This window comes from Aptenodytes forsteri, unplaced genomic scaffold (assembly GCF_000699145.1).
Source record: "Aptenodytes forsteri isolate BGI_AS27 unplaced genomic scaffold, ASM69914v1 Scaffold103, whole genome shotgun sequence".
In the NCBI taxonomy this organism is placed as follows: Eukaryota; Metazoa; Chordata; class Aves; order Sphenisciformes; family Spheniscidae; genus Aptenodytes; species Aptenodytes forsteri.
Genome location: NW_008796051.1, coordinates 1,650,648 through 1,663,854, shown reverse-complemented (window position 1 = coordinate 1,663,854; position 13,207 = coordinate 1,650,648). Strand labels below are relative to the sequence as shown.

General features: G+C 39.2%; 1 protein-coding gene across 6 annotated transcripts in view; it reads left to right on the top strand.

The window, feature by feature from the left end:
* The window catches only part of ELAVL2 (ELAV like RNA binding protein 2), a 57,523-nt gene that overhangs the window by 28,089 nt on the left and 16,227 nt on the right, over positions 1–13,207 (top strand). The gene's annotated exons all lie outside the window — the stretch shown is intronic.

Sequence of the window (13,207 nt, the reverse complement as noted above, 5' to 3'; positions counted from 1 at the left end):
CTTTCCAAGTGTAACTTAAGCATTCTGCTAATGTCAATAGAATAGACTAGGACTTCATCATGTAGCAGACGGTTAGTCCTTTGTGGTCTGTTTTAAATCTAGAGAGGTAGATCATGATTAAGTATAGAAAATTGTGATTTTTTTTATGTGCTTGATAACATTTTAGATGTGAGCTTGAATTGCTTTAACTGAGAAATTGTGTTGTATGCTTTAGTTGCAGAAATGCAATATTGCATATAGTCTGAACACTGCACTATGTGATTCCTCCTTACTTTCTCAAAGAAGATGGTATAACTTGCTTTTCAATACTCCCTTTTTTAGGCTACTAGTGTCTTGTTTCTCTTACAAATCCTTAAAATCAAATGCTGAAACAACTATTTAGGTTATCTATGAATTACTGGATTCCTAGGGCTCTAGTCTCTAGGTCTTTAATATTTGGGATTCCTGGTTTTTCATTTGTGTTGTAACTCCTGCACCTCTTGTTTACTAAATTCAGTTTCTTGAATTTCTAGAAGCAGAAATCTTAAGAGTTACTTCTTCTCATCTACTGTTTTATTCCATTATCAGAAGAGTGAGGATATTCATTTGAGCAATTGTTTGGGCTCTGAAGTCTTGAAAGAGAGGAGATGAAATAAATTTTATCAGGGAATGCAGACTTTTGAACATGTTTCACAGGTGTTGGTGCCTGAAGGCAATCCCATGTTCCAACCAGCCCATTCTTCATTAAACAGCAGGGTTTGCTAGCTGATCACTTGGATGTTGACTGCCCTCTAACTAGGATCTTGTTTAAGCCATAAGATAAAGCTCGCCTCTGAAAAGGTTTGAACTTAAAAAGCAATGCAGAGCCACTTAAAGATGACTGAGACAAAAATAAGATGGCAGTAATTATGGTTAGAATGCCCTACCTGTTCTGGATTCATAAGATTTTAATAAAGTGGATTACACTATTTGAAACTTAAACATACTGCTGTTCAACAAATGGTGAATCATGGCTCACAATAACAATGGATGAAAGACATGGATAGATGCTTTGCTGCAGAAAGCTCCCTATGTGCTTCTGGCAGACTTCTTGCCCACAGGCAGTCTCCCATTTTCTGCTTTGGTGGAAAATTGAGGAAAGTCACTTCATGCTCCAAGTTTTTTGAAGCTGTCTTTTGGGTGATGGTGAGAAAGGGAATGGGTTTGCGTTCCAGTAGTATTGCAGGTACACTGTATCTTTGCATGTAATGTCTTGGATTGGACAAACAAAAAATGCATCTGTCTAGGGTGGTAAGTTGGAAGTGCTGGTGACTATATAGCCAGCAAAAAAGGATGATGTTATAGAGAATCACGCCAGGTCTTCCAAATCAAAATGATAAGGGGGGTATGCAGTGACTTACTTTATGCTGCCAGTCTATGAATTCTTAATCCTCTTTCACCTTGCTAAGTAATCAATGCAAACAGTCATAGCATTTCTGCAACTAAAAATTGATTGTAAAAAAAAAAAAGTCTGAGGAAAAAAGTGAAAATGGAGTAGACAGATGTGGGTGATGACACTGGTGCTTCTCCTTTCCTGCCTTCCCAGGACATGAAAGTAGAATTGCAGGTTATAAACAATACCAGACAGTGACCCTTGCAGTGAGACTAAAGCTGATGTGTAAATTTTCAGGGATTTGTACCTTAGATGTCCTTAGCTAAAGAAAATCTGAAACATTTGCATTATTATGAGCGAAAATGATGACCTCTTCACCAAAATAAAGAAAACCTGTTTAGTTAGAAAAAAGTATCTGTAAATGTTGCTTGTTCATGTTACAAGTAAAATTCTGACTCTATCCACATTCAGCCCTGTTTAACTTCAACAGCATCTTTCAGTGTTAGTGTGTGTGACTTGAGGGGAAAAACTGCTTTACTCCCTTCTCCTTTACTCTTCTTCCTTGGACACAAGCTGGGTTTCAGGCCAAGTTTTCATAACTGGATTATCCCAAGATGTTGTTTAAAGAGACTGGTTTTACTTCCTTCCACACTGCAGAAGGGGCAGAGGCTAGGGATATCCCTAGTATGTTTTAAGACTAAGGCATTTGTACGTTGGGCAGTTGCTTCTCCCGTTAAAAGAACTAAAATGTCTGTGTGGCAGTGACTTGAAAAGAGACTTATCAAGAGTGTCTGCCTTATCTGTGAACCAATAGAAATGCCCAGCCTACTTTGTGAAGCACTTTGTAATTCACATATTCATCAGATCAGCCTGGAGGCAATACTTAGCAGAGGTAAAGTTGATGTCTGAGGCCTTTGCTGCCTCTGGGGCAACAACTGAGGTGGAGGGAGTCACTTATGAGATCTCAGTGCCAGGACCTAGATGCTTGTTCTCTCTGTACATTTTTGGGACTTCTGTAGAAATGTTTAAGTAATTCACTAGATTGATGGTTGAAAGCGTTTGTTTCCTGTTAGTTACAAAACTGGAAGGAACCTTGTTGGTTAGGTGATGGACTCTCACATTGTGGCTGAACTGAGAGTGTTCCCACTCAGAGGGAGTTGTTCTGATCCTAATGTGTGATGTTCTAGATTGGGGCCATGACACATACCTCTGATCTACTGCTTCTGTACTAGTCTGTTAGTCATTGGATATATTTCTCTGATCTCTAAAAAGGGTTGCCACCTACTGTTTTCTTGAAATAAAATATATTGAAAAGGGAGATTTGCAAAATGCTGGCTTAAGTTTTTCTGTATGGGTAGTGATATTAAAACCTATTACCTGATACCTTTTTAAAAAGAACAACATCCTGTGGAATGCTTTATGGAATACTTTATTGAACTGTTTACAAAATATCTTAACCAAATGTCAGATCCATACCTCCAAAACAAGTCATAGCAGTCTTAGTTTTGTCTAAGCTGGTGCCAATTGTGTTGCCTTCTGATTTGACCTGAATATTAAAACTGTGGGGTGGGTATGCATTGATGTTGAAGGCACATCTAGGTGTGTTAGGTACCTGAACCCCACTCTGCTGGGCAATATACCTACACATATTAGATGGTGCCCTCTGTGGCAAAATTCATGGCTTATTTGCAATGTAAACGGGCTTATCTGTATTACAGGTAGCCTGTGAAGTTTGGGCTTCATTTAATTATGCAACTTCAGTGTGAAAACCATTTGTATCATAGAAAAGGTAAAACATCTTCTGTGGCTTCTCTTTTGGAAAGAAGCTGCTGCTGGGAAGCACTTTGGCTCTCTTCTATGTAAGAGCCAGTGAAAATGCAGATTTCTGTGCCTGGAGTGATTTTTTTTTTTCTTACCCACTTGCTTGTCCAGACTTTTTTTTTCATTTGGGTTGTCCTGGAAAGATCAGTTCTTCCCAAACGTGGAGAACTCAGAGGATCAAACAGCATGTAAGAGTCACTGACTTGCTCATAGTGATAAGGAAATTCAGTGCATGTTTTGTTGGCTTGGCTTCTGCTTGGGAGGGGGAAATCCTCAGTGGCTTCCCCTCCCCTTGCTCCTGGGAAAACTCCTTCCAGAAAAAAAAAGATACAGGTGAATTTATTGTGGGATTATCTGAATAGGAATATCTTTCAGTGTGGTGTAGAAGACTTCTACATTAACAAGAAAGTATAGTAAGATTCTCTGCCTAAAGAGGAGTGGGCAAACCAATGGCCTGTCCTTGAACTAGTGTAGAGCTGTTTAAGATGCTGAATAGGAGGCAGCTTTTTACCTAGATTATTAGGGGTAGCAGGAGGATACAGGAAAATCTTTTTGGCTTTTCTCTGTGGATGCTAGACTGCTTGAATGATGGACATGGTCTTTTGTGGATCGTAGCTGCCAAGGGGACACTGCAGATGGCAGTAATGCAGTACTCGTTCCTTCCTTGCAAGGTGAACTGGGGCTGAGGAGCTTCCCGCTGTGCTGTCTCCAGCTCTCCAGTGTGAGAGGGCCTGAAGTGGCAGAGCCTCTGCATGCAGAGCGTCTGCATGCAGGAGCTAGCAGAGCCTAGCAGATGGTTTTCTTACTCATTAATGCTGGTGATGCACGCATAGACGTGTATGCAAATACACGTTGGAAAGGGGAAGGAAAATAGTTTGTCCAGGCTAGAGGCCTAGGAGTTGTCCTTTTTTATAAGATAGCATTGATTGTCTAGCTGTATTTTACCTAGCTAGTGCTTCTTAAAAAATCAGATTTAGTAAGGTTTCCTCCTCTTTTAAATTCTTTGGACTACTAGGGTGTTTACATGGGTAATTATCACCTGTCAGGGGAATAGAGATTTAAGAAATATTTTATCTAAAGTATTAAATCTGTAGGTTTCCTTCCCACTCCTTTATAGCTTTGCATATATTAAAAAAAAAAAATCAGGCTTAACATGTAACATTCTGCCAACTTCCTGTTGGAATGAAGTTCGACAAATTCTTTGGCTACAAGCACAGATGCCCTACTTTGCCATCATCACCTAGTTAACTGCCCTACTGTAGAAAGCTGTGTAATGAGAAGAGCTAGTTATGACTTCAGTTGAATGGTGAATGCTGAACTATCAGCTTTACAAATGCCTGAGGAAGTGCAGTACAGCAAGGGAAGACTTGAAGTGAGGGATGTGCCACAACTTCATTAGTGTCCTCTGAGGCAGTGTCCTTAAAACTTGGCATTATGCAATGCAATTTCACTTGGTGCCTTGAACCATTACTTAGATTTACAATAAGACTAATTTTAAAGGAATTATCCTCTAACTTAACTGCTCAAGATCTCCACCCTTATGAACCTCTACCCATGATAGTACTCTTGAAAATGCTGTGTACACTTAATGGAAAATAACAAAATGCTGAAAGAAGAAACATGCTAGTTTGATTTCTCAGTTAGTGCAGCAGGTGGAAGATTAAGATTTTTTCCTGTCATCACCATTGATACTTGTAGAGGAAAATTTTGGTAGTGTCACTTTTTGTAGTAATTCTTTCATTAACTAATGCCCCTGGGGAGCAATGAAATACATGAGTTGTGTAAAAAGTCTATTAAAATACCAGAGGCTATACCAGTGAGCTCTGAAGGTGAGAGAAACCCTCCTTACCTTCTCAGTCTTTTTTTTTTTCTTCTTCTAGTGCTAAAGAACATTGATCTAGTGAGTGGCAAAAAGGGATCCTATTTGAAGGTTTAATTAAAGCTAGTGAGTTTTACTGATGCCATCAATCAGCAAAGATTGAGAGAAGGGGGCATGGTGTGAGACCATTTAGTGGTCTTGACAGGGTAATTAAATACCTCGGGACTGTATTCTCAAGGTAAAATGGAAGTGCTCTAGCGGATCTCAAGCAGAAGAACAATTTGTCTTGGAACAAAGGTAAAGGTAGGGTTTTTTCCCTTAAATTTCTGCAGGAGTTATATAAATGGTAATTATACAATCTTTTAGCTATGTTACCGTTAAAGCTTTGACAGTATTTCCATTTTAAACCCCCTCCCCACCCCACACATGCCTTTTTACCCCCAGGTAAAATTTGTTCTTCACTGAAACTCAAATCCCCTCAGACTTTGAATGTTACTTAACCAGCTTAAGCTGGCTGCTTGTTTTTCATGTTGCTGAATAATATTTAGAGGAGGATTCACTTCTGAATGCATATTGCTGTCACTTCCTGTAAACCACATCACGGCCACGCAGTTGTTCATTAATGCCTAACCACTCTGAGGAAAATAACACAGCGTGTCAGACTGAACTACAAAATGTGCTAATCCCACCTTCAGCAACTACATAGCTTGTTTTCTGTTTGGACTCCAAGTGCTGTGTTGCAGCTGATTAGTTTCTTGCAGGAGTCTGTCCCTAGGGAAAGCATTTCCTAGGGCAGACCAATGCAGCTTACCCTAAGGCTGCTCGGCAGGTTTGCAGCCAAAAAACTCAGTGGTGCAGTAAGGTCCTTTCTGAGCCTGTAACAGGGGGTTTCCGACACAGAAATGGAGATGTTAGAAGGCGCCAACAGTACTGTATGGAGCTGAAGGAAGACTGCAAACACTGTTCAAAAGCCAAGCTCTAAGCAAGCAAAAAAAGGCAACAAAACCAACAAAAACCTGCTTGTTACTACTGAGACTGATGCATCTTCCTGTTCTCTGCCCTCCCTATGCTATGCAAAGTCCTTTAAGTAAGATATGGCTTTCTGCATGGGTCCAAAGTGCTGCAAATGCCAGGCATGGAGATGTGTCTGGATTTTTTTTAAATCCAGATAGTTGTTTTCTCTGTAAGAATGCTTTTACTATTGTAAAATATGGCTGCACTTATTTTGAAATTATGGAAGTCTTGAGACAAATTGACCTCTAAGCTAGTGACTTTCAAGTTTTTTTTACATTTTAATTAAATACTGACTCTGGGTGTCGTTCATCCATCCATGCAGTAATAGTATTTCCTGAAAAGTTGTAAGATATTCCAATGAAGCGATAACTAAGTGGCAATGGATACATGTTTTGTGCATTTCTATAAGGTGTGTCTGTGGAATGAATAATACAAGAGAGAGAGACCTAAGGGATGTGCTTGCCAGTGTCTGTCAGCAGCAGCAGCTCCCTAGACACAAGCATGGAGAAGTTGAAGTACACTAGTTTCCTTCAGAAGGGAAAACTTGTGAACAGATTCACTTCAACTCCAAAAATAGAAGGAGAATTGGGGTCTGCTGTTAGGAGATTTTGTTCTTGTTTGTATTATTCCTGTGGAGAGCTGGATATTATCCTATGTACTCTTGTCCTCTAAAGTATGAAATGGTATGGTTTTTTTACTGGAAGTGTCTGAAATTTGTGGTGCTTACACTCACTGGTTGGGCATGAGTCAGGGAGGGAGTGTTGATCAGAATCAGGAATGCAAAGTATGGAGGAAGGACTTGGACCCTATCAGAAAGTGAGAAGAAATTGAAAATGTTTGGAGACTGGATCTCCTTTTGTTTCTTACCTTTTCTTTGTACTTAAATTCTAAGTTAAGTATTTCTTATTTTTAAAGAGGCAATGATAATTAAGTGCAGATTTTAAAATGTTCTTCTATATTAGTCCTTTTAAAGGCAAAACAGCAGAATTGCTATTCTGTGATTGTAATGCATAATTCCCATCTCCTGTTTTAGCATAGAAAGAGATCAGTGAACTTAATTATTGTCTTTCTCTTAAAGTAGTATGATAAACTTATGATAATATAGGTGAACTGTTGCACTATCTCAAGCATCTCTGGGAAAACCTCTGGTTCTGTTTTCGTCTGTAGCAGGATTTCCAGTTGGTTTCTGTTATTAACATATATGTACTATTACATTTCCTTTCCTTCTGTTCACCAAATGGCATTTTGGGTCTCATGTATCCGCTTCAGACCAAGTCTTGTGAAAGCCTGTTTCTGGTGTTCCTTTGTGGTACGTACAGCAGCAGTTTTACGAGGTCTTCCTCTTTGAGCAGCGTGCTGTCCTTAATCGGTTATATCCTAAGGAAGACTCCTGGTCGTCTTCCTCTCAGTCATATAAAGACTGGTCTTAAGTCTAAATTCATCCTGGAAGAAGGCTGTTGTAAGAGAATGCTAGCGTAATGGAAATACATAGACCTTGAATCTAGTAAAGAGAAACAGAAGAGAGAAAACACACACAAAAAAGAGGGAAAAAAAAAACCCAGAGAAAAGGAACACAATCAAGAGCTAGGAACTGAAGCTGCCAACTGGAGATGAAGTGCTAGATGATTAAAGTTGGAGACGAGCTAACCAACAAATGTGGTGAATTCTGTATTTCAATTATTGTCCTCATCCCCTCTTCTCTTACAGTAGAATACGTGTGTTTAGAATTACCTGAAGATTACGGAATTCATTTAAATTCTAATAGAAACAATGCAGTTTAGGGCTCATTCTAATAGAAACAATGCATTTTAGAGCCCATCCAACCTAGTCATTATACCTGTCCTTTCTGATCTTAATCTTTGCAGCAAACAGCCCCTTTTGTCTTCATCAGTGCTTATACTAGGAAACAGAGAAGGAAACCCAGTTCATACTTTGCAAGGTCAATCTCTGTGGACACTTCATCTAAAATTCATTGAGCCATCCTTGCAGAACATGGTAACCATTACTCAGAGGTGTTCTTTGGCTTGATTGCTCTTTCTGTCTTTCACACTGCCTCTCTGAGAACACAAATGCAGCTTTTGCATAAGCTGACCATATTCAAAATACATTGTGCTACATTTTACACTCAACTTTTAGTCTAAGCAAGGCCAAAAACAAATTTAGGAAGACTGCTTTTTTTCTGTAATGTTGGAAAGTCCTCCTCTGGTACTGTGACATGCTCTGTAAAGATCCTTTCACTAACTTTGTGGCTTTGACTTTTTGCAAAGTCTAGCCATGAAAAATTGTAAGGACTTTAGAGTTCTTGTGTTTTAATACTCCTAAGGCATATTCTTAACCTATGTCACTGTTTCTGAGGAATGTTTTCAGAGAGCTGGTAGAACCATACAAACATACAAAATACCAGGATAGTGCATTTCTTAAGAACAATATCAACTTGATCTGTCCTTGCCGAGTCACAAATTTATCATTCTTACATGAAGTAAATTCAGATACCTTTGAAATAGTTGCCTGCAAATTCTCTTACAAATTGGATGAAACTTCTTTGAAGCCATGTTTCTCCTGAGAATTGTGGAACAAGGAATTGTTTTCTGGTAGCTACTGAAAGTCAGAACAGGCCTGCTGATCTAATTGAAGCACCTCCACTACCAAAAGAAACCTGTTGTTTGCAGACAGCCTTGTCAGACATGCCGTGAACTCTAGTTGCTAGTTTTCTCTGGCTTGTAAGAGAACTGAGAGTATAAATCCTTCTGGAGCAGGTTTAGCTGCTGGGAACTGCTACATAGAGTGATGCCTGAAATCACATAAGGATGTCACTTTCCAACATCATGACTACTGCTTTTCCAAATGAAAGATGGTTCTCTTGGATAATGCAGTGTTATCCAAGGGTGTGAGACTGAGCTAGAATCAAGGCTCCTTGAATCCAAAGCAAAGGGCATCCATCTAGCTGGGTACTCTGAGCATAGGGTGGAGGAGGGGAAGGGCCCATTAAAGTTTCTTTTGAAACTGTAGTTTTGATCAGGCCTGTTAGTACTATGTGTATTGAATTTGATACCGTTATTGATCAGTATTGCTCCTGCCTAGTGATGAGAACTGGCCATATTTTATTAGAAAACTCATGGCATAATGGCTGGCTTGATGATGACAGGGTAGATGAGTTGATGACTTAGTGATGAAAGACCGAGGGTTTATCTTACCTATGTCAACATGAGTGCTCAGGTGCTTTACATAGCAAGTCTTCAGCACATGGGAAAATATCTTGGCTTCACAAGGAGGTATTTTGGTACTTCATTTCAAGATAACCTTGGGAATAGTACTGGGAAAAAACACTTCCCAGACTGGAGAATCCCGTGCTTTCTTACAAAACATTTAATCTCAAGAAGAATTAATTATGAGCTTTCTCAGCTTCTCAGTCTGGTTGTCTTTTAATGTCTCACTGCTGTTCTAGGCCTTCATCAGTCTTCTCATCCAGGCCAGACCTGCTCATGGTCTGAGTTCCTCTTAAAACTTGCTTTGCTGTGCTGAACTTGATGCTGCCTGTGCTTTAATAATGACTGAATCATGTCCTATTCTGAGGAAATCGCAAAGGTGAGAGGAGGGAGTGGATTAAAATGCTGAGCTGGGACTTAGAGCCAGAACTGAAACCAGATTTTTCCTTAGATTTAATGCTGATCCAAATAACCTGAGCAGCTAGCTCAGTTTCCTAGATTTTTGTGGAGCTAGGGCTTTTGACCTGCTGTCTGCTGGAAAGTGAAGTGAGTGTGGGCTGTGCTGCAGGTGAGTAGCACAAGTGGCTGTGGTGGCTGTTTCCTGACTGACAAGAGTCAAATACAGAAACATGGTCAAAGAGGAATGAAAGTAAAAAAAATCTTTCCGAGCTCCCATACTCATTGTTGTATCAGCGATGCTCCTCTCTGTCCAGTAACTAATCTGAAAATTGGTGGAAGCCTTAGATGCTGGAGACCTTATATCTGGTGTCCATACTGTGTACTAACATGCTTAAGAGTAAAGGTGATAATATGTAAAGGTGAAAGACTTTCCTGCAAGCAGTTACCAAAAGCTGCAAGAGACTACATCTGTAAGGAGACTTCACTTTATTTCAGTGGAAGTTACCTGCAGAAAGGTTTCCTTAGTTTTGAAAAACACATCCCTGTGTTATTTTTTTTCCCCAACTCAAAAACCATGTTGGATTCATATCTGTGAGTCTTGGTAGGTGTGGTGTGGTATTTTTAGCTTACAGCTCTTTGGCAAATTCATATAATCTAAGTAAAATTATTCTAGTTCAGAGGAAGAGCTTTATAAAATACAGCTACTCCTGTGTTGGCTAGTCATGCTCATATGAACTACTATGCCCATCAGTAATCACTTTGAACATCCTATTTTAGGCCTGCTTGTATAAGAAGCTTGTAAAGGAACTGGAGCTTCAACACTGTTGTAGCTGGGCTGTTCGTCTGGACATGGAAATGGCTGCCCTGGTCAGTGTAGCTCTCCTTGTGTGCCAGGGTTATAGGGGATCCTTTGTCAAGAGTGCATGTAGGAAGTGACATAATTACTCTGCGCTGCAATATCCTGAGGCAATTACTGACTTTACAGGTCCCTTATAAATATACCCCGTTCCCTGCAGTCCTTGAAGAGAAAGCTCTAATACCAGGGCAGTGTATTGATGAGCCATTTGTCTCTGAAGTGTAGCTCATCATGATCCCCAACAGTTACTACTTCATGGCCAGAACTGGTTCTAATTGTGTCTATTTTGTGGAGGAACAAACTGTCAGGTTGGTCCGCTCATGCCCTCATGGATCCCATGGCTGACCTCAGGGCTGCAACTCTGGCACTGGTTGTGGCTGTCAGAGCTGGCACTCTTCATGATACATGGACTAAAATAGCAAAACCTCTTCTGATGGTAGTGCTGAAAGGTCGTTACTTCCGTGTCCATCTTTTGAATGTGTTACTTATTGCTGGGCAGGCTGTAAAAGCAAAGCCTGTATAGGATATGGTTATATTTATTAGCTTAATCTACACGCATAAGTGAAGCTGTGTTGAGGCTGAAACCAGCACAGTATGTTTTGTAGTTCCAGAGTTGGGTCTAAATTGCCTTTACAGAAGAAAGTCTTATGTTTCCAATTTGCTTTGCCCACAGAAACAAATGCTGCTGCAAGCTTGCACCATGAACTTAAAACGCAGCACAGCATGTATGTGTTTAACAAGGCAGTCTTGTGTATACTGGGAAGAGTGGCCTTCAAGCTTTGTTTGGAATGGAACTATCTTTCATTTGAGGGGAGACAGAAAGTAAACTTGATGAATATACAGCAATGTACTCTACTCTTTAAGACAACAACCTATCACTGGCTAGTGGCAGCTGAGACCTGGTCTCTGTGTGTGCCGTAGCAACTTGTTACTAGAAATCAAATTATGCAGAGTTCTTGAGTCATGGTGTCTCATACTAATTTAAGTGTGAGTTAAGTACACTTGCCTGGCATAATGGTCTCTGAGATGTTGCTGTAACAAAAACAAAGAAATATGTTCTTGTTTTTATTGTGCTTGCCAAGGGGGCTTATATATTCCTAATGTATTCTTCTTCCCAATATAAATCTGTCTGGTTTGCAGAAAGGTTTAACCCATTTTCATCCACACAGACTGGGTGGTAATTTGGATTTTTTTGTTGGATTTTTTTTCCACTGAAACATGCATTTTAAAAGAACTGTATACTATCCATAAGGCAAACAATGTTCTAAGCTGAAAGTTTACACTGGAAGTTATTGAATGCAAACATTCACTGAATGAAATCCTGATTTTAACATTTAAAGATTTCAGATTTAAAGACTTGCAAGAATACCTTAAGTAGAGGTGTTTAGAATTTAATATCACTTTTTCCTAAAGATCTTGCATGTAATAAATACACTCTGTTTGCCTTCTATACCACTAATAAGCTATAAGAGAAAAAAGATGGAAGTACGGTGCTGAGGTGTCTAAAGGTAGTAGCAGATAGTAAGAAACAGAAACATTCATTTGTAGGGACTGGGTCTCTTTATTCTTTTGAACAAAGAAGTTGCCAAATCTGTTAACTTGCACAGTTTTGACTTGAAAATTGTAAATCAGTTCTCTGTTTGCCTTCTATACCACTAATAAGCTATAAGAGAAAAAAGATGGAAGTACGGTGCTGAGGTGTCTAAAGGTAGTAGCAGATAGTAAGAAACAGAAACATTCATTTGTAGGGACTGGGTCTCTTTATTCTTTTGAACAAAGAAGTTGCCAAATCTGTTAACTTGCACAGTTTTGACTTGAAAATTGTAAATCAGTTCCTCTTGATGTTAAGAAATGAAATATTAAAGCAGTGAAAATACTTGGATTTGGTGTTGTAATGTTTGCCTTTCTAGAAACAAGTCTTTCCTACTAACTGCAATGGAAAAATCCAGTAAAACTGTTCTTAAATTGGTGTCTCCAGAGTAGCTGTGTTCAGTGTTGTGCACTGTGTGTCATCATTAAATATTTAAAACTGTAGGCTTTCTGGCTGCTTCTTGACTTTCACTATGTTCAATGGTTTTGACATTACATAATCTTAATGTTTATCTATTAAATATTCACCTGTTGAAGTAGCTGTGGAAGTAATATTTTAGCACAACTATTAATTCAGTTCATATGTATATTTTTTGAAGAGATTGAATCTAGAACTATCAGCAAGTAATTACTGAATGAGCAAACTGACAGGATACAGGTAGGAAGTTGAATCTGGAGAGTCTCTGCTTTAAATCTATCACAGGTGAAATAGCTGGACTTTGACATCAGTAATGAGTTAGAAACTGTATATCCCATACTCCAGGCAAGCTTCTTTTGCATGGGAATTAGTTCCCTTATACCAGTAACATTTTGTGACTTCCTTTTCTCTAGTGATGCTGACTTGCAATAATCACAGATCACTAGTAATGTTTTGCCAAAGAAACTCAAACTTCAGTTACATTGGGTTTCTGAAGTTCGGTGTTTCTTTCAGATTTCTTGCCTGGCCAGAACTTCTGGTTCTTAGCAAGATGACTAGAAAGAGTGTTTGGATATTGGTAACAAAGTACTGATTTCAGTTTGTATGTTATTCCTGTGACTAATCTACCCAGATTCCAGTATGCATCAGTCAGGATACAGGAGTAGTCACTGGGATACTTTCCATGTAGGGTAATCTGTGATCAGCATATGTTCTTAGATGTGAAAAATACCTT